Here is a 12656-nt window from a genome sequence, read left to right on the forward strand (position 1 = left end):
TGTATCTGGAGAGTGGAGTCTCTCTCTCTCTCTCTGCTTTCTGATCATTATGTGAGCTGCTTCCCTCTGCCCCACTCTTCCACCATGATGTTCAGCCTCACCTCAAGCTCTGAAGAATGCAGCCGGCCTTCTATGGCCCAAGACCTCTGAAACCGCGAGCCCTCAAATAAACTTTTGCTCCTCTACATTTGTTCTGGTCAGATCTTTTAGTCACAGCAGCGAAAAGGCTGACTCAAACAGGTAACTGGCCAAGGACAGGTCACTGCTGGTCAAGTGGCCATATCTGCCTGACTTAAAATCCCTGTTCCATCTTTTTGGGCAGTAAAACATGGACCTTAAAAATGTGACCTGAAAATGTGAATGTCTTCTGAAGCTGGAGGGGAAAGAGTCTGAGTTGTATGTTACACTGTGCCCAGAGACCCAGGCATGGGATCTTCCTGAAGGAGGCTTTCTAGGAGACTCCTTGGTCCCCTCTCCCTATACCCTTGGTGACTAAGTGACAAGGCTATGGAAATACAGAGTTTTCAACCATCTTTGCTGGACGTGTTTTTAAATTTCTGAAACTCAGCTCCCTTATCTAAACATGGTCATTTTAGTTTCCAGTGTCTGGGATTCCACGGAGCTATAATATTTTCTAAAGTACGTATGTATGTGGTGAGGAAGGCATGAGTTCAATTTAGGACATCGTAGCCTGGAGATGCTTTTAGAAATGTCTTAGCTTGTCTTGTGTTGCTATAACATGATACCTGATGCCAGATAATATGTAAAAAAAAAAAAAGAGGTTTATTGGGTTTATGATTATAGTTGTTCTGAAATCCAAACAGCATGTGTTAGCTTTTTCACTGCTGTGACTAAATGACCTGACTAGAGCAATTTTAGAGGAGGAAAAGTTTATTTGGGGGCTCACGGTTTCAGAGGTCTTAGTCCAAAGACAGCAGGCTCCATTCCCTAGGGCTCAAGGAGAGGAAGAGTGTTGCGGAGGGAACCAGCTCACATGATCAGAAAGGAGAGAGAGAGAGAGAGAGAGAGAGAGAGAGAGAGAGAGAGAGAGAGAGACTCCACTCTCCAGATACAAACTATATACCCCATGGCCATGTCCCCAGTGACCACCTCCTCTAGCCACACCCCACTTGTCTCCAGTTACCACTCAGTTAATCCCAGGGACTGATTAGGTTAAGGCTATAACCCAATCATTTCTCCTTCAAACCTTCTTGAGTTGTCTCACACGTGAGCTTTTGGGGCACCTCACATCCAAATCATAGCACAGCATGATGACAGCTAGAGAGAGGGCTCTCAAATGTATCCCAACATGGTAGAGGAGCAGAAAGGGAACTGGCCATGTGCAGAAGGGGCAGGGGGTGTGGGGTGGAATCACATTATAACAACCCACTCCCGAGAGAACCAACGCACTCCATAAGGGAAGCAGCGGTCTTTTCTGAGGGGAGCGGCCCCCTGACTCAGTTTACCTGCTGCTATATCCACCTCCTAGAGGTTCCACCATCTCAACCTCAGCACACTGGGGGGGACCGGGCTGTTAGCCCACAGACCTCTGGAGGACACCCTCAAACCACGTCCAAGCCCATACTTGACATGAAAGATGTTGTTTAGGGAAAAAAAAAAAACAGCAAAAACCTTACTGTGTCCTAACATGATCTCTTTTTAAAGAATGATTTTTACATCCAGTAAGGAAAGAAGGAGCCACATGACTTGTAACAATACAAAATCAAACGCCGTTCTTCAACGGACTTATTTTGGCTGTTCTAAAACCTCTCTTTGTTGTCAGGTTTCTCATTTCTCTGTGGACTGTGGGGGGAAACCACATTATGGACGAGCCCCCTCTTTGGACCCAGGCCCAGCAGCTGGGAAGATGGTCCCTGGGCCCCTTTCAACTGTGCAAGTTCTCGGCCTGAGATGTCCGTGCGGCCGTCTGGGGTCTGAAGCTCTTCTCCCTGGAAGCAAACAAGTCCTGGTTCCGTTCCCTTCCAGGGTCTCCTCTGGAGGCCTGGGTTTGGTCTGTGATCGTGGAAATGGCAGCTTCCTGCCAGAGCAGCTCACTCCAAGTCCTACCAGATGGGGGCTGCATCTCCACCAGGTCTGGCAGTTCGTTCCCTCATAACATCAGTCCCCACTGATAGATTCGTCCCTGTCACACTATTTACTGAAACTGGGCCACTTAATTAAAAGCGGGAGCTTTTGCATAAACTCCAACAGTGGCTTTATAAATTCCAAGCATTGTAAAGGGACCAGATGGAAGAACGGGCCAATTACCATGGAAATCCACGTTCACACCCTTTCCAACGTTCTCCCCCATCGTGGAGGTGCCTGCCGTCCTTGGGGAGGGTGGCTGCTGCTTCCACTGTCGGCCCGCAATCGGCATGGAAAGGGGTCAACTGTGGCACAGACATGACTTGCTTTCCTCAGATATCTACATCAGAAAGCCAAGGGTTTGGACGACTTACTAGAGAGACAGGAGTCAAATTACCCACGTGGGGGAAGGGGGTTAAGATGGGGCAGATGCCTTGTGAGAGGATGGGATTAGGGCAAAGACCAGAAAGAAGTATGAAGGAAACCAAGTAGACGTTCAGGACATGATTAGGCAAAGCCCCAGGGAACTAGGCAGCATCTGCCGGACCAGCCTTTGGTCTGTCACCGTGGATTCCATTGGCTTCCAGTGGGACCTTCCACAGAGAACTTCCACTGGCTCCTGCTGATTCATTCTGAGCCGTCTGCACTCTGCTCCACGCCTCAGAGGCTGAGGTCTAGAACTGCATCACCAGCCCCCCCACCTGCTGGCTTCTGGTTGAGCTTGGTCAAGAGGATCTGCCAGTGGAGATAGGAGGGTGGGAGGGGAAAAATTTCAGGGTATTTATTGCACCCAGGGTTCTCTCCCTGCCAGGTCACTGTGGGCTGCCCCTGAAGGCCACATCTCCCATCAGGGGGTCATTCCTCTGCGTCCCTCTGTTTGGTTTGGGAAACTGCTTATTCCCCTTGATTCTTCAGGCCCCTAGCTCTGGGGCCCTAGGGCTAGGGGCTCCCTGGAGTGGCTAACCCTGAATACTGTGTCGTCCTCTAATGGTTTCTTTAAACCTCCTAAACTAGTTCCTTTATTAATATTCCTCAAATTACCCCGTAGGAGTGAGCAGTTTCTTGAACACCAGGACTCTGACAGAAGTAGGGGTCTTCAGGAGGGTCGGGAATGAGCCAGACGCAGCCCCTCCCCTCCAGGAGTTTACCTTGGAGTCGCACAAATAGGAAATGAAAAGACTTTCCTTTTAAGCCAAGTCTGCTCTGAGGCACACTAGAGGCGATTCTGTGGTTCAAAGAAAGGGTCAAATGGGTTGAAGCATCAAAGAGGCTTCTGAGAGAAAGGGGTGGTTTGAGTTGTGCCTCAGTAGAGCCAGCGTCTCAGGAAGAGGGAGAGGGAGTTGGCACGGCGGATGGGAGAACAGCCTGGGCAAAGAAGAGGGGTCAGGGTGCTCTGGGGCACTAGACTCCAACACTGGCCCTGGGTGACCTGACGGGAATGTGGGGGAGGCAGAGACGTTTGAAGGGGTGGAGGAAGCACGATTATCCCAGGACCTGGTCCGACGAACAGAACCAGGGGCTGCTCAGATCTCTCCCTCGTCTGTCCAAGATGTAGGTGCTGCTTCTCTGGGGCTCATTGTCTGAAAGAGTTGGCAGCCATGACGGAGCTGTGACTTGCTCTTGTTCTTGAACTCCCAGATCAGATATCTGGTGGTAAGAAGTCTTCTGGGGTAGCCAGTCTCCAAGATGGCCCCGGGGATGCCCACCTCTTGGAATTCACGCTTGTGTCTGCTTTCCCATCAAGTGGGGGGAGGTTGGACGGAGTGACCTTGGTCTGAAGAAAATAATAAGGTGGGGAGTGTGTGTGTGTGTATGTGTGTGTGTATGTGTGTGTGTATGTGTGTGATAAAAGGCAACACAGTATCTTTCTCCCCCTTCATGCCCAGCTTCCTCCCACTCTATGGGAGCTAGATACCCGGCTGTGAGGATGTCCCAGCTGTCCTGTGGAGAGACCTGACTGCCCAGGAGCTGAAGTTTCAGGCCAGTTGCTTCACGTGCAAGCTTGGCAGCAAACCCTCCAGCTGCAGTTGTTCTTCGGATGCCCAGACCCCCAGCTTGACTGAAGCCTTGAGAGTCCCTGAGCCAGAACCACCCCAGGAAGTTACTTCCAGATTCCCAACCCATAGAAACTGAGAAAGCAAGCATCTGTGGTTTTCAATTGCTCATTTGTGATGCAGAAATAGATAACCAACACACCTTCCCTGACCACAAACATTGAACCAGCACCTCCTGCTCCATACAGTACTTCCTGTCACTGTTGTGCCATGTCCTAACCCTGGCCTGTTAGGGCCCATGCCACCTGGCTCTTGTTTCCTCCACGATCCCTCTGTCTCACTCTGCCCCTCGCTAATCCAGCACACAGACCTCCTGGCTCTGCCACATGCGTCTACCTCAGCTGCTTTGCACTTAGTGCCCTCTCTTTCTAGAACATTCTTTCACAGTTATAGGCATGGCTTGTTTTCTGACTTCCATCAGATTTTGGGTCCCAGGTAATTTCTCAGGGAGCCCTTCCCTGACCACACTATTTTAAACTACAACCACATCCCCCAGCTCCATCCTAGCTTCTTCCCTGATTTACTTTTTCCCATAGTACATGGCAACAGGTGATATAGTATATTTTAAATTTAATTTCAATTGATAGATTAAAAACACAAAAACTGTACATACTAGTAGGGGGCCACATAGCGTTCCCACCCACGTATACATTGTGTCATGTTTAAATCAGGCTAAAGAGGTCTGTCTCCTCAAAAGTTAACATTTCTTTATGATAAAAACATTCAAAATCCTTTCTAGTATTTTGAAATGTACATATGCTGTGGTTTTCTGTGGCACATTAGGACTCCTTGCTCCTATCCAGCTGTCACTTAGTACCCATTGGTTAATCTCTCCCTGTCCCTCCCTAACCTGCTTCTCTCCCTGGTCTCTGGCAATTGTGATTCTTGTCCAACATTTTTAGATTCCATGTATGAGTAGGAATAAGTGACATTTGTCTTTCTCTGCTTGTCTTTTTTTTTCACTCAATATAATGTCCTCCAGTTTCATCAAAGCCAGCCTCAGCAACAGCGAGCCACTAAGCAACTCAGTGAGACCCTGTCTCTAAATGAAATACAAAATAGGGCTGGGGATGTGGCTCAGTGGTCAAGTGCCCCTGGGTTCAATCCCCGGTACCAAAAAAACCCCAAACAAAACCCCAGAGAGTAGAGGCAGAAGAGGAAATCAGCAAGATTCAAAACACGAGAAGTAGCCAGTGAGAAGGAATGGGGGGTTACATGGAAAGAATATGGGCAGCCCCCAGCAGCTGAGTGCCTTGCACAGACAGCCAGCCAGCAAGCAGGGACCTCAGTCCTACAGCCATGGGCATTGCATAGTGCCGGCTGTCTGCATGAGCTTGGAAGAAGATTCTTCCCAGTGCTTTCTGATGAGAGCCCAGCTCACTAACACATTGATTTTGGTGAGCCCAACTTGGTAATCAATGAATGTTGTTTGAAGTTACTGAATTTGTGGTGATATATAATGGCAGCAAGAGAAAACTAATATAGACTCTTTTAAATATTGGATATGATGTAGCTAGTTTGCTTAGTGTGAGTTTGGAGCTGCTGTCTGTCTTGGAGCCCCAGTTCATACAATAGTGCCTAACACAGTAGTGAAAAAAATTAAATAATGGACCCTACTCTGCAGTGGGGTAGAAGCATCTGTAGGCTTATCTGGAGGCTCACTGAACCTGGAGACTCTCAGGAGTCAGAGCCAGTTGCATTCAGTTCTGGCCTCAGTGTCCTACAGCAGGAAACCTAGGACTGAGCTACAGGTGAAGGCCGCATGCCACTTGTTGAAGAGCTGGGCTCTGTGTGCAAAGTGCTCCTTCTCTCACCAGCTAGAAATCAGGCTGGCTACACTGACCAGAGAGTATGAGGCAGGCTTTGGTATCAAGTCAAAACACAGTTGAGTCTTTTATTACCCGCGTGACCTTGGATAAGGCTTTGCTTCTCTGGGCTTTAGTTTCCTCATCTGTTAAAAGTAGATAATCATAGTACCCATCTCTGAAGATTTGCTTGTGAAGATTAAGAAGCTGTGCACATAGAGGACTTTGCTCACAGTAGGTGCTCACTAAGGGTGAGTCCTTACTATTTTGCCTCATGTTGAATATAGTATGTTGGTGTTTTCTGAGAAAGCTTTGCAGGAATTTTAAAGTGAGTTTCCCTGGCAGCGGATGCAGATCTGGTCAACGCCGTAAGTTTAGCTCATGCCAGGAACTCTTCCAACCCAGCTCAGTCTTTGCTTCACATTCACACCAAAGGGGACCAGCTCCTTCCAACCACAGTCATCCAGGGACCAGATTTACACAAAGAAAATGTAACTGATTTTAATGGAAACAAAATGGTTACAAAGATGACAAAGTTGATTCATTTGGAAGTGATGGAATCAAATAGGTAGATTATACACACACACATATGTACACGAAAACGCACGTTGTTTTTCTCACATACACCTCACTGAAAAGGTTAAAGACAGTTAAACTATCATGGGAATGGATACAAAATATTGCATGGGGAGTTAGAGGCAAGAAATACAAGGAAACATAATGCACTGTAAATTAAAGTCATTTATAAAGTGTATCTGGCATCCAGATAGGAAGAAAAAAATGATTAGTCAGCAAAAGTAGGATGTCCTTTTATTTATTTACAGAGTATTGCCATGGGACCAGAGAGGATGTATTTATTAAGGGTTTGCCGGTATACAAACACAAATATATCATTGCTGGGCACTGAGAATACCTAGCTAAATTATTTGCCTTGAAATGATTTTATTTGTTAGCTTTGAGCCCAGAAATCCCCTCTGCAATTCCTTAGAAAGTCTGTTCTTCCACAAGGTGTGGATCTCTCCAGCTCTGGGGCTGGCCCTGCTCATCTCTGTGGACACACAACATGGAAGATTCCCTCCTAGAGGTCACCGCAGCCTCCGTCTACTTGCATGGTGTCGCCGCCCCTCACAGTGTGGGCTCTGTGTGCGGTGCTCTGCTCTGCCTGTGTGTGTGAGGGCTGCTGGCTTCTGGTGTTTAAGGACCCCATGGAGCTGTGGGTTTGGTACAATCCTTCCAAAAGAAGGAGTGTGTGATAGCTGGGGGCCAAGTGGGGACTTTTTGTGATGCTAAAAAGGCAATAAACAAATCTGGAAGAAAAAAGCAGAGAAACCAGAGGGGAAGATAGGTACATATTAGAGAAGACAAGGTCACAGGTGGAAAGGAATGGAAGGTGCTGTTGATGAGAGGAGATGGGGAAAGAGACAAGAACTGGTGCGCAGAGACTTGAGAGAGTGCTCAGGAGGATTTGGAAAGGATAAAATGAGATTGTTTATGTAAAATACTTAGCACCTAGGAAATGCTTAAAAATGGATATTTGTTATTATTATTATTATTTAATACAAATGGTAGCAATAACTCATACCTTTTAAAAACTCTTATTATCTAGCAGCTTGCCTGAACTTTAGAAGCATGCAGGATGTTTATTGTCATAAAGATCATGCTTTCTAAAGCAGTACTACCGGTTCAAAGATTGGACTCCAACTAAGGCCCCCAGGGACCGTTACACAAAACAAACTTAAAATCAACACCAGCTGCAGATATTTAAAGAAAGAGGCCTCTCCTGAGAGCTGGGAGAAAAGCAACATGACACTAGCAGATGTGAGGCGATGTGGAAATTAGTCAGTCCATTTTCCCACTACATAATAAGAACAGGACTATTGCATCCCTGCGTGCATAAAAGTCATCCGTAAGCTTTCCAATGGGTAGGACAGAAGGACCCTGGAAAGTACCTGAGTGGAAGTACGCAAGCTTAGGATTCTAAAGACACATTTCCACAACAAAGAAACAGCAACCAAGAAAAAGAAGAAAGAAAAGAAAGACTTGCTGGCATCCCTAGAAATGATTAAAGCTGGGGCTGAGGACCAGATTCCAGGTTTCCCAAATCCCAGATGAATGGACATCTAATTTGTTTCTGCCTGACCAGTTTTCTTTTTCCTTTCTGCCAACAACATCATCCCCGCCTTTCCTTACAGAACCACGCCTCTCTTATTTTTATTGCACATGTTTCAAATGCAACAGACTCTGCCCCTGCCCCAGAGGGAGGCCTGTGGCCCAGGCCTGGCCAGTCAGTGCCCGGTGCTCTGATGGGAGCAACCGGCTGAGGGATGAGCAAGTGACCCACGTGGAGTCAGTGAGATTCAGTTATGGGACTTCTGGTGAAATTGCTGAAACTACACAATCCCCCTTTCTAAAGGGGTTGTCTGCAGGGGTGGGGGACCATAAGAAAGGAGAGGCTACTTGAGAATGGACATAACACAAGGACAACTGGAACTGAGAGACAGAGTGAGGTCAGCCACGGACACTGTCATCTGAGCTCCCTGGGTCCAGCAGAGCTTGAAACCAGTCATCCTACTGGAGATAGACACATGATAGATGATTGACTGATTGGCATAGAGTGGGATGGATGTAGATACAGAGATAGATGATAGATGATAGATGATAGAGAGGTAGATATAAAGAGAGCTACACGTAGAGCTGGGTTATATATATAGTTATAAAAGATAAATCAGTGCATGATACAGAGATATAGATGATCAGAAGATGTATATATATATATATATATATATGATCTATAGGTATAAATATATATATTTGTATATATTATATATAATAAGATATATATATATATATATATATATATATATATATATATATATACACATAGAAACACACACATGTGTGTGTGTGTGTNTATATATATATATATATATATATATATATACCCATAGAAACACACACATGTGTGTGTGTGTGTGTGTGTATCTGTAGGTAGATAAATGATTGCTATATGGATAGATAGCTTATGCTGACTTCTGTTGAATTAATGTCATTTGTAACTGAAAAAATCTTAACTAACATTATCTATTCTTTCCCTGTTATACCACTCTGCCTCTTTAATGTCGTCCTTTTAGGAAATATTATAGTAACCACTAAGTACTTGAGCGTGTCTCCTCAGGGAGCCGCCGCCATGTAAATGCAGCACCTGTGCTTGAAGGAGATGCTCATGATCTGCCCCACGCAGACAGACTGGGTGGCTGGGAGGAGAAAGGGTGCTGAGGAGTGGGTACAGGGAGTGCCTGTGACCAGTGACATAAGCAGACCTCCCTGCACGCCCAGCTCCCTGGCACTTCTGCAATGAGGGCTCTCGGATGTCAGCTCAGGTGTCAGCTCTGCCCCAACAGCCTCCGTCAGAGAAGGAATCTCAGCATTGGAACCTCCTCTTGGGGTGGCTGTTAGTGTCACGACTGAGATACTGAGGAAGGATAGCAGCAGTGTAGGCAAAAGCAAGAAGCCCAAAGTCACAAGATCCCAAGTCCAAGTTGGGGCTCTTGTTTTCTTATTGAAGCTTGGAAAACTGCAGAGATTCAAAATAAGATTCAAGATATCTCCCTGCAAAAGGGGTTTTCCTGACGCCAAGGTGGTGGGTAGTAGTCAGACAAATGACATTCTGTGCTTAATTGATGTCTTGGCCACCGTGGTGAGCACTGGGCCTCGCTATCCTAACAGAAACTCCACGGGATCCCTGTGAAGTAGGTAATAACATGCATCTTGTGCAGATGAGACAACTAAGCTTGATCAAGTTTAATGGTTTTCCCAAGGTCATTCAACAAATGAGTGGCCAAGCCGGAATCAGAACTTGCAGTGTGACTCCGGGGCAGTAGGTACTATTTCCTGATGCAGTCAAAGATACAGAAAGGCCCTGGAACATGCAGCCAGCAAGAACCAGATGTTCAGAGTGGTCTGGAATGTGTTCCGGTTAACTTTTGTCTATTTTCCGGTAGGTTTCTGTTATTAACACAACCACCCTTTTTAAAAAAAACCCTTTGGTTTCCTGAGATAATTTACTATCTTAGACTAGGCAGGTGAATTGTTTTAATAAACAACCTGAAAATCTCAGTGGCCTAATGCACTAAAATTTTATTTCTCACTCATAATACACTGTGGGTGTTTGCTTGGTGGCCTTGCTGTGGTGATCCTAGGGCATGTAATCCTTCTATCTTGCAATGTTACCACCCTCTGTGGTCCTGGAGTACCCTGCTGCATCCTTTAAAATTCACAGGGCAGACAGGAGGAGAGAGTGAGGATTGTAAAAGCCAAGGTTTTATGGGCCAGGAAAAGAAGTATATGACTCCACTTTATATGCACATTTTATGCGCATTTCCTTAGTCAGAACTCAATTGCATGGCCACACACGACTGCAAAAAAGGTGGGGGGGGGGCGGTGTAAGCTACCCAGAAGAAAATGTTTTGTTGAACAAATAGACATCACTGCCCAAATAACCAAGCTTTTCTGGTTTATAGTCTTTAGGTGATTTTCCTAAGCTTTTGTTTCCTATCTGAACCGACCAGGGAATCAGGGCAAAAAATTGTCTTTGGCTCAGGCCTCCAGGATGGATACTTTGGAATAAGATGTAATGTACGAGAAAGAAGAAAATAAACCTTCCTTCCATTGAGACATCTGATACTCTCCTCTTCATGGACACAGTGGTGTGCCACCTGGGTTGCTTCTTCAGGACCAAGGCACTCATGATCTGTCATTGGTTGAGATCTCAGCTGAGTATGAAGATGACCATCTCACTCAAGGTCCTGGTCTCCTCACAGGGACAGCTCCCAGACAATGGCTTGATGATGTGAGAGGATAAAGACCCAATTCCCTTGACTGAAGGCAGGACGAGGAGGTCAATTCCCACTCCAGAGAACCTGTAGGATCCACTGAGAACTTTGCTAGGATTGTATCACAGTTCGATCCTATTTCTTCCAACTCCCCACCATATGTGGTCCTGAAGACAGACCTCCATCAACTTCCCCTGGGTACACTCCATCTCAGAGAGTTTCCCTGGAAACCAACTGAAGACAATTGGTGCCAAGAGCATTTTAAAGAAGCCGACTCGGAGATGGGGGTTGCGGGGGCTGCATCACCTGCTCACTAGCCGGCAATGAGGGCACCACCCTGGATATGGTGTAGAATGGATACATTAGGGTTCCCTAGTGGTGTAATTATTAACTTTTACCAGTGGTGAAAAGGAGAGTGATAATGGCAGAACATACCAGAAAGGATGCTATCTCAGAAAGTGGAAGAAGTAATGCAAATGCAGCCCATAGGGAAGCACATGATCCAGTCCTGGCCAGGCTCTTGTGATAATCCATTCACTGGAAAGAGACAAAGCTAAGAGTGCTTAATTATAAAGTCTAAGTTGANAAAAAAAAAAAAAAAAAAAAAAAAAAAAAAAACCCTAAGTACCAGGCCCCATATTTAATCATCAGAATATCAAGGTCCAGAGGTGGTTGAATTCTCAGCTTCTGCAGATCAGCTCTACAAAGGTCAGGGTTAGGAAGGAACGGGACACTGAGTTAGGAGCATCTGGTTTGATGCATTCAGAGGTCTTGAAACTACAAATCTATTAGAATACTCTGGACTGAAAGATGTGGTCTACTCTTTGCCGTTAAAGGTTAATGCCACCTGGGTACCAAAGCCCGTCTTAGCTTGGGCTTCTATAACAAACTACCACAGGCTGGGTGGCTAAAAGAACAGAGATTTATTTTCTTACACTTGTGGAGGCCGAAAGTCCAAGATCAAGGAACCAGCCTTGTTGGGTTCTGGTGAAGACTCTCTTCTTGGCTTGCAAATGGCCACTTTCTCACTATGTTCTCACAGGGCAGAGAGGGAAGGAGGAAGGGGGCAGAAAGAAACATGAAAGAGAGGGATTCAGTTTTCTTTTTTAAATAATGGTATCAATACTATCAGATTAGAGCCCCTGCCTTATGACTTTATTTAACCTGAATCACTGCAGGGGGAGGACTTCAACACATGAATTTTGGAGGACTCAATTAAATTCGTAGCACCTTCCCCTTTGCTTGGTGACTATGTAGATGTTCCCTACTTAACACGAACACTTACATGGACCCTCTCAAGATCTATACTCACCTCATCCTTCAGCTGGCAGACAGACGACTAGGGTTAGGTGACAAAGGAAATGAGAGTCAGGACAGGAAGCCTGGACCTCTTGGAAGGAGCTGCAGGACCTAGCAAACATGTCCCTGCAGGGGTATGAATGAGACTGGAGACTGAGGGTCCTAGATCAAAAGAAGAGTTGGATAATGGAGAACTTAATGAGGGTTCACAAAAGACAGTCACCCACTGACAGGGTGGCTCTTGGAAACACAGAGCAAATGAGGGTCCAGGTTAAGGCAAAATGGCAGAATGTCTAGTGCAGTCCTGATGGAAGGGGTCAAAAGGCTTAGGGACGTTGCAAAGCTAGAGTGACCCTATTAAATAAGCCCCAAACCCCATCAGTCAACTATATTCTTCAAGGGGGAGAAAAAAACACTGTTTATCAAAGTGATAAGGAATCCATAAGTGAGCGGGGCACAGATATTGTTGAGACGTTCAGTCATGGCTGACCTCTGGGGCCCAGGAAAATGGTAGAAAATGCTGTTTTTGAGCTGGGCTCCTTGATAGCAGTGAAGATGATAGAACATCCAAACAACAGAGG

The sequence above is a fragment of the Marmota marmota genome, unplaced genomic scaffold (assembly GCF_001458135.2).
Source record: "Marmota marmota marmota unplaced genomic scaffold, marMar, whole genome shotgun sequence".
NCBI classification, from domain to species: Eukaryota; Metazoa; Chordata; class Mammalia; order Rodentia; family Sciuridae; genus Marmota; species Marmota marmota.